A 10005-nucleotide genomic window follows, 5' to 3' on the forward strand; every position below is an offset into this window, starting at 1 on the left:
TTCCACTCGGCCGCGTAATGTTTGAAATAGCGAAGATTGGCGATCGTAGCTCAGCATTTTCTGTTAGTGTGGGCGAACTTTTCATCTTACTTTTCATGATGATGATAATTTGTTTTCTCGCGTCTCGGACTTACGACCGTCACTGCGCGTCGCATAATGCAGCTTGCAACACCGACTCCGCGTTGTAATGCTGACATCGCATTCCACTGCGTTGCAATGCCGACAACGCGTTACAGCAGACCCACTCCGTGATTGCGTCTCTCTCTCTCTCATTTTAAATACAAAGCATTTCTTGGCGAACATTTGCCACTTTGATAGTATCTATCTATCTAGCAGCCTACGTCTTGGTGCTCTCATGGTCGTTTCGTTAACATTGTAGGTACGAAAATTGCCCTAGTACGACAAGAGTCTATGACTAACATAAATCATATGTCATGACATCCGTGTCATGTAGGTCATGAAACAGCCGCCTATGTCTAGGCGCTCTCATGGTCGTTTCGTTACCTTGGTATTTACCATATTTGGCATACTATGGCCAGAGTATGCCAAATTTAAACATTACTCAGCAGCATGTGTTACAATGCTTACATACATACATTCAGGCGTATTATATGTTTTGCCATCCATATCTACTCCGTGGAAGTATTTATATGAATACAAAAAATCTGCGTCCTCCATCGCCTGCACTTTGTAAATCATGAAGCAAAAAAAATAATTACAGTCTTCGCCGAAAGAGTACGATTCCATACAATTTTCTTTTTTAATTTGGTAATTGACTTCTTAGTTGCTTCCAAACTATTCTATATGTGGGATGTTTATATGCATTTGTCTGAGCAGTGGTACAAGACATGGCATGAGCAGCAATCTCCTTTCTATAAAATAAGATCCTTTGTCACACCACTGCTAAAATGACAGCTTTACTGAGCGAACGTGTGTGTGGTTGTCTGGGATACACATTTGCCTAGCCATCTGTAAACGCAGTGTTTGTGTTTAGCAAATATCAGCCCTTTCATCTTTTCACTTTGCGGAAATCTAACCTGGTCCTCACATAATGTTTGGTATCGTCATCACCATCATCACAGTATATTTATGTCCATTGAAGGACCGACGCCTCTTCCTGAGATCTCAAATTAACCCTCTCTTGCGCTAGCTGATTTCAACTCGCGCCTGCAAATTTCCTAATTTCATCGCTCCACCTAGTACTCTGCCGTCCTCGACTGCGCTTTCTTTCTCTTGGTACTCATTCTGTAACTCTAATGGTCCACCGATTATCCATACTACGCATTACATGGCCTGCCCAGCTCTATTTTTTTTCCTCTTAATGTCAACTAGAATTTCGGCTATCCCCGTTTGTTCTCTGATCCACACCGCTCTCTTCCTGTCTCTTAACGTTAGTCCTAAGATTTTTCGTTCCATCGCTCTTTGTGCGGTTATTAACTTGTTCTCGAGCTTATTTGTTAACCTCCAAGTTTCTGCCGCATATGTTAGAACCGGTAAAATTCAATGATTGTGCACTTTTATAGCGAAGCTGCGTACCTCTACGAACCAACGGTTCTTTCGTGTGGCCAGCAAAAAAACTCAGTAGTGCTTTTCAAAAGAAAAAGTAGAAAACAAGCATCAAAATCACATTACAGATGACAAGGTCCCTGTTATGTCGTCAGCAATTGAAGGCACAAAACAGCATATCTTCGTCGCCACAACACACACTGCATGCAACTCAGCGCTCCTTTCGAAAGAAAAAAAAAACACAAAACAAACATCACAGCAACCCACGCAGAAGCCGGTCTAGCCGCACAACCGAGCGCTTGTTTTCTGAGAAAAAAAGAACACAGCGCAAGCGCCGCAAGTCTGGCAAAGTGCCCATTTGGCAATCAGCCAGTGCGTGAGCTATATATAATAAAAGGGAAACCGCTCTAGGAACGCCTTCAGTTCATCCCAGGCTTCGATGGGGAGACTACGCAAAGTGAATACTGAAGAAGAATAGCGGGAATATAAAGCTCGAAGAAAAGAACAAAACAGTCTCGCTGAAGCGCGTCGTAAGCAGGATCCGACATGTGCCGCTTGACATGCCGAGCGTATGCGACAAGCCCGCCAAAACGTCGATGATCGTCGCGAAGCAGAGAATGCTGCGAAGCGACTAAAGTACCGAGCCCACGAGGTCGCCACGTTCATGGGAGCGACGGCGAAATTCCAGCGCAAGTTCCTCGACGTGGAATTTGGATTCTCCTGTGCCGTGTGGTTGCCTCTGGTTCCGCGACGACTTGTCGCGCATCTCCGCCGTACAGAACGCCGCAAAGAAAAGCAATGCCCTCGACGTGCTCACTCGTGCATTCGCCAGACAAGCCGGGTCTGCTTTCGAGGTGTGCGGACCTTGGCCAAGAACGTTTCAAGCGTCAAAACACAAAACATAAGCGTATTGCACAGTGACCAGAAAGCAGTCGTGAATGTCGTTGTGCAATAAAAGAAATTGCATACACTGCATCTTACCACACATTGTTTTCTTTCATAATTCAATTGGTGAATCTCAACAGCTTTGCTAAAATCCATCTTCACAGCGTGGATTGGACCTACATTTTTATTTTCAACGACAATGGTAAGTTCCCAATCATGATTTGGTAATGCTTGCCGTATGCATTCCAATCCAATTTTATTCTTCTGTAAATTTTTTTTTCATGATCACGGTCCCCTGTGAGTAATTGACCTAGATAAACGTACTCCTTACAAAGTCTAGAGGCTGACTGGCGTTCCAGAAATCTTGTTCCCTTGCCAGGCTATTCAACATTATCTGTGTCTTCTGCACATTAATCTTCAACCACACTTTTATACATTCTCCGTTAAGCTCCTCAATCATTTGTAGTAATTCGTCACCATCGATGCGGAATAGGACAATGTCAACTGCGAACCGAATGTTGCTGAGATATACGCCGTTGATACTCACACCTAAGCCTTCCCAGTCTACGAGCTTCAATACCGCTTCTAAGCATGCCGTGAATAGCATTCGTAGAGATTGTGTCTTCTTGCCTGACCCCTTCCTTGATAGGTAACTTTCTACTTTTCTTGTGGGGAACCAAGGTAGCTGTGGAATTCTTGTAGATACTTGCCAAGATATTCACGTATGCCTTCTGTACTCCTTGATTACGCAATGCATCTGTGATTGCTGGTATCTCTACCGAATCAAATGCATTTTCATAATCTACGAAAGCCATATAGAGAGGTTGATTGTATTCCGCAAATTTCTTGATAACCTCATTGATGACATGGATTTGATCCATCGTAGAAAATCCCTTCCTAAAGCCAGCCTGTTCTCTTGGTGGACCGAAGTCAAGTGTTGCCCTAATTCTATTAGAAATTATCTTGGTAAATATTTTATACAGACATGAAAGCAAGGCGACGGGTCTATAATTCTTCAATTCTTTAGCGTCTCCCTTCTTATGGTTTATGGTTCCAGCTCTCTGGTGCACTTGAAGTCGTGAGACATTGCGTATAAATAGGCTGCAAGCTTTTCAAGCACGATATCACCTCAATCTTTCATTAAATTGACTGTTATTCCATCTTCTCTAGCCGCTTTACCCCTGGTTATGTCTTACATGGCCCTTTTAACTTCATTGCTAGTTATAGAATAAGATTGTTTAGTATAATGCAAGTGAATTAAAGTAAGCATTATGAAGCACAAATGTCAGATACGAGTACCGGCTTTCAGGACATCACTCGAAATTGATTTTATGGAAGCTAGAAGCAGAAAGTTTCATTCAGCATAGACGCTTTGTTTCATGCCTTTGTATGAAGTGTATGAATTGTACGCATTAATTAGTCCTTGCACTAATATATTTTGAAACTACTTGTTTTACAAAGCTTCATTTCAGCCAACCACGTGTAAGTGATGCACTAGGATAAAACAAGCACAATATACACCGAGTTGTTTGTCCGTTATTATTTAACTATTTCCTATGGGACTTCTGCTTGTGCCAAGGAAAACATTAACCATCCAAGTTTCCGTTCTTGTCATAAATGTTCAACAGTATGGGATTTAAGAAATACTTTTTAATTATAGTTCACACAACTTGGAAATATATTCATATATGTATATACACAATGTATCATCATTTTATATCTCAGCTTTGTCATGAATCCCGCAATTTGGCAAGCAAATGCATAACTTCGTGGTCATTGAAACTTTTTAGTTAATGTACACGATGTGACAATTCAGCTCACGTTTTCTTTCTTAAGTGACAGGCACAGCTCTCTTGCAATGCTTTCTATTGTACTGGTTCCCATTCTTGAAATTTTCAGCTTGCCACTTTCTCTTACTGTCGTAACATTAAATCATTGAAGTTTTTCCATGTTCTGATCACCTCTCCACAATTTTCTTTACTCAGCAGCTTCATCACAACTGCTAGATCTACATCAAATCAACACCATACTAATTGATTATGTCTGCTTCCAAAAACTAGTGCAGAATAAGAATGTCATTACACTTCTGGAATTTTTTACTAGAGAGAAACTTAATTTGTACTTACGTTTCTCATAAAATCTTACTGTGCACTGTTAACGTCACCAGTAAGCCAACTTAATGGCTTAAGGAACAACTTCGAGTCTGTATATATTTCGAAAATACAGCTATTCAAGTGATCCTGAAGAGTTATTTGTAGAATATCTGTAGAAAATATTTACCATGTAGACATGCCATAAAGCTCTTACAAGACACGAACAAGTTTGCATTAAGGTAGCCACATGGGCCTGTTGGTTGCATGGCATCCACTTGGGGCCTGCACAGAAGCACATACAAAGTACACGTGAATCTACATTTAGGGCGCAATGAATAAATACCAGGCACATTTGGTTCTATATGTGGCAATTATGGTTCTATACGTGGCAAGTGTTGTTCTGTACGAGGCATGGATGGATACGTGGCATGTATGCTTCCATACGAGGCACATATTGAACGGATATGTGGCACGTATGAACAGATATGTGGCCTGTATGAACGGATATGTGGCCCGTAAGAATGTATACGTGGCACGTATGAATGTATACGTGACACTTATCAATGCATACGTGGCAAGTATAATTTCATGCGAGATTTTTCGATAGGGTAGTTTGAATACGCAGGACGGCATACACTTGTATCATGCGAACGTAGACATGGCTGGCACGAGTCAAATTATAGTATCTGTTCTGATCAGCTTAGTATGATACAGATTGTGCTTGGACCCTAGGTATTAAGCCTATTTTTGCAAGTTGGCGGAGTGCTTGAAGCCTGCTTCCCATCCGCCGCGCGTCGGCCTGGTGCTGCACAACCTTCGGGATCGGCCTACGGCTTTCGGTCTACGCACATCGAACCACTGGAAAATTGCCACATATACCACTTCACTGTAAAAATCATCGGAATTCTTGAAGTATAGACGTAATGTAGACATTGAACTCACGGAATGAAGCTGTTAGGCTAATACAGTCGAACCCGGATATATCAAACCCACATATATTACGAATTGTTGTGTATATCGAACAGCTGTAAAATCTCGTTGAAAATCCCATGCAAACGTATAACGCAAAGACACGCGTTTGTAGAACGCCCGTTCACCAGCACATTCGATATGTCAAACGCGGTGCCATGCGAAAGACCTCAAAGTTCACTTCTTTATGCATTTCGAGGTCTTCTGACACTTTGAGGTTGAGAAGAGAACGTGCAGTCAGTTAAGCTGTGTGGGTCGTGCGTACAGTCAGTTGAGCCCTGTCGAACTGTTCGGCTAGCCCGTGTGCTACCTTGAACGTCAACATTCCTTCTTCCCGATTTTCGCAGCGTCCTCGTGTCGGTCGAATGCCTTTTGGTGAGTTAATTTTCCGCAAGCGATGGAAATAAACTTGGCTTTGCAACGAATTTGAAAGTGATCCAGCAAACGCTTTTGCAGATAAATAAAATGTGCTTGCTTTTTATTCCGTGTTGCAAGCAATAACATAGCGGCCCCCGGACGCTCCGTTCGGTAAGACACCATTTGCCTCAGGGTCTATTATTTTATATATCGAATTACCTGTATATCGAACTTTTTTGTGATTAGATATATCCGGCTTCGACTATATTCGATGTTATTTTGTCCATCTCCTGACCTTTCATTTTTAGTGACTGTAGCCAACGATCTTTACCGTCCGTTAATCCTTCCAGCTGGAAAAATGCGACCTTTGTTTAAAGGTTGATACCCATTCTGACGTCAATAAGACGTCCGAAGATTCGGAGTCTAGCAAATATTCTATCCAGTAAACTTTTGGATATATATGGTAAATCAAAGACAAGAATAATAATGAAACTAAGATAGCGCTGCCATTGGTAAACGTTAGGCTAGAGATGCCTACCAGCTGAGCCGGTTAGGCACTTTCTGCCATCCATAACCAGGAATTCGATTGAAGAGCTAGATGGATGAATATGTGGCCATCCTTTCTAAAACAGGGTGCCAGCTCATCAAAATCAGCCAGTTATTGTTACCTTTTTTCCTGCATGTATTGTTAGGGTTGAAAGTACGCGCTTCATTTCATTAAATCACCAATTATTAGAAAGAGCTGTTACCTTGGAACGAAACACATTTTCTTTCTCTTCATCCCCCAACCTTAAGCCATCAATGTTGCCGCCATCTTTTACGAATGTCCGTCTCTGATTGCTTCTCCTATCTTTAATAAATATCCTTCAGGTACAAGGCTATGGGTCGCCTAACAACGTAATGGTTACCATGTGGTAACCACTACCATTAACCACTACCACAACCATTAAGTGGCCTACCATGTGGTAGGCCACTTATAGCTTCCTGCATTATTTCTAGGCGCTACGCATCTGTAGTTGTCATCAAATAGCACCACATCATATAAGACCATATTATCAGGCACGCTGATCCTCCCTGGCACATCACAGTACTGCCATTAAAAACATCCTAACATTTTCACTTTTTACCGTTCGCTCTTGTGTATTTTATATAGTTGTCTTCTTCGTTGTACCTCTGAACAAGGGTGTTTCCGCATGTAGATTTACCTTTACCACCTTTCGCCTTTCGACTGTCAACGCCATTAACGTTGGATTTACTGGTTGCGAATCGAATTTTTTGTACAATTGGTATTTTTTACATACATATCAACTTTGAATATAATGTTCGAGACTATTAAACATAAAATTCTTTTAGCTGCCGTTGCCGGCGACCTTCCAGTGACCCTCAGCCAAAAGTGTAGTGGGGAACACCGGAATAATTTTCACCACCAGGGAGCGCAAACGTCTGATGTTTCAAGGAATGTGTACAAGTAAGATGGTAACGTAAATTATAAATAACAATGGCGAAATATGGCGCCTTGTGGTAGGCCAGACATTACTGCTTATCGGAGTGACGTATTAGCGTAAGCGATTTCCTTGCGGCCTTTTAATTATTGTTTACCTAAGTGTAGCCTTGAAGGTAAAAATTAGGTGAGACAAGTTTCAGCAAAAGCCAAATATGTGGAGATTTCTCAAATTCTTCTACAGAACTCAGATAGAGGGATTCCATAGCCCAGGCTATGTCAAGGCTAGAGCCAGTATATATAACAAAGAGAGCAAGTTCATTTTCACAAGAGATACGTTTCTGAACGCCACTGCTTAGTATGGAAGAAGCTGACTGATGCCAAAACTTTACTGTGTAGGAGTGAATAAAATATTCAATATGAATAAACCAAAGGCGTAAGAAATATGGGGAGTGTGGCACCAAGAAGGCAGACAAGGCAGACATTTATTTGTCAGAGGTAAAAGCTTAACCACTTTCACGTCGTCCGGCAATTCACGAGATAACAATGATTGCTGAATAATATGTGACATACTAGCAATGCTAATGTTTTAGTGTTCCTTAAGATATAAAACTTAAGTTCACTTACAAATGACGCCTGCGCTTTAGGTTTTGTTCTGTGTCCGCCGCCTTAGCCTTTACTTGGGCTAGCCAACATTCTCGGTGAAAGATTGCGAACGTACGGAGAAATACATTTGAAAGTCAGCGAAGGGAGAACTCCATGATGGGATTTGTAGAGCATCACATGCTTCATGCGGAGATTCTGGGTTCGGCTACCACAGACATTAGAACGGTTTTTCATGCAGCTCGTTTGTGCTGTATTGGCCTGTGGGGGTTACTGTAAACTTAACTTTCTTTGAAAATATTTCTTCTGAATTTATTAAAATGCAGCTCCTACATACTTTTTTGAATATGCATTGGCTCCGCATGTACTTGGTGCCATGAAATTATATAATGTATCCAGCAAATTCACATTCACCTGATAGCAATTATTTTTGAACCTGGTTGGGAACGTGTATTTTCTGAGTCTAAATCCTTCGCATTTGAGCACTATCTGCCCTTTCGTAGGATTGTCGATGAAAGAACGACGGTGCTTTAGAAAAACATAAATTCACATTCCCCTTATAGCAATCATTTTTGAACCTGGTTGGGAACGTGTATTTGCTGAGTCACAAGTCTTCGCATTTGAGCACTACCTGCCCTTTCTTAGGAATGGCGATGAAAGAACGACGGTGCTTTAGAAAAGCATAAATTTTCAGCTTTCTTTTACATTCTTTTCCTCGTCAAAAACTCCATTGTACTGACCCATAAGGGCGCATTTTTTTCATTCTTTGTCCATTACTGCACATACTATTATGTGCAAGCAAATTAGCTTCCTGTGAAATTTAACCTTCTAGCTGATAACTCACGAGACTGCTTTCCGATTAAACATTTCTCATTTATTTCTCTGTGCAGGTCAGATTCACCTATAAAAAATTAGTTTTACAGTGATCAGCTTGTCTTTGATATGATATCTACCATGTCTGGAATATCAAGCAATGGTAGTGTTTCGTGACGAAGTTGCGTACAAAATTCTTTTCTCAGATTAGGTTGCCGCGAAGTGCTGCGTTTGAAAAAGATTTTGAAATAAAATTAAAATAACGCCCCCCCCCCCCCTACCGGGCACAGTGGTGCACGCGAAGTTTATCCAACCCTAGGGGAGGCGTTGGTAAGTTTTTTTTTTTTTTTTTTTTTTTTTTTTGAGCGTTTGCCCACTACCGCTGCCGTTCCTTCAACGCAGCCTGCTGATAGGCAGAACGAAGCAAACGCGGCCTCCCCATGTGACTTCTGGGCCTGAACTAGCAGGAAACGGAGAGCGTGAGGCGAGCGCACACGCGATCACGCACCTTTCCCTCCTCCATCCATCGTTTCTAAGCCCAATGTGTAAGGTTTCTGCAGTTGTGGAGCCTGCGAGACATTTTGTTTGCCGAGCGTGAACGTGTGACGTGCGCGCGCCTTGCGCTGCCTGTACTTCTTCAGGCATACAAAACCTTAAAGGGCGCGTATGACGAACCCACTGTGGCTGAACCGGTTAACGTGGTAGTCTGACACCCCGGTGGTCGGTGATTCGAATACGCAGCCCGATGAGCAATTGTTATTTTCTTGCGGCTTGAGTTTTTCCGTACGCCAGCACTAACACCGTCACCGACACGAGTGAGACACTACAAGCTTCGCTTGAAAATATAATGTATTACCTTTCCGTGGCAAGTGCCCTATTGCAATGTTGACAGTTAGTTTGTACAGGTGCTAATAACAGACTTTCAGACGTATCCAGATCCGTGCTCAGCATGCACTCTGAAACATAAGTTACGGGTTCTCAAACTCGAGACGAACGCGCGTAGAATGCGCGAAAACAGAATTGCAAGTAAGCATTGCCAGTCATGCAGGATTTTGCAGCTTTTTTTGTTGAAACAGCTGTTTTAAGAAGACTGATCCCACTAAAGCCCACATTGTAAACGTTATTGTGCCCCCGGTATAGACGGTATAGACTCCGGTATAGGTTTGTTCAGGGACAAGAAAAATAATTCGCTCAGGCAGAGATGTACTGTAGTGCAAACAGCGTCTGACTACCCTGTGCTGGTGCAAGGGTGTACGGAGAGTAATTATGATGACAGAAGAATTAGATGTGAGAAAATGAAACCACAAAAAATTCGTTCGTGTAACACCATGTCCGAAA

At 42.0% G+C, this 10005-nt stretch overlaps 1 pseudogene; it reads left to right on the plus strand.

Annotated features, from left to right (window-relative positions):
• The first annotated feature begins 5142 nt into the window (after positions 1-5142).
• LOC119459786 (U2 spliceosomal RNA) lies at positions 5143-5320 on the plus strand (annotated as a pseudogene).
• The last annotated feature ends 4685 nt before the right edge of the window (positions 5321-10005 follow it).

The sequence above is a fragment of the Dermacentor silvarum genome, chromosome 7, assembly GCF_013339745.2.
Source record: "Dermacentor silvarum isolate Dsil-2018 chromosome 7, BIME_Dsil_1.4, whole genome shotgun sequence".
Lineage (NCBI taxonomy): Eukaryota > Metazoa > Arthropoda > Arachnida > Ixodida > Ixodidae > Dermacentor > Dermacentor silvarum.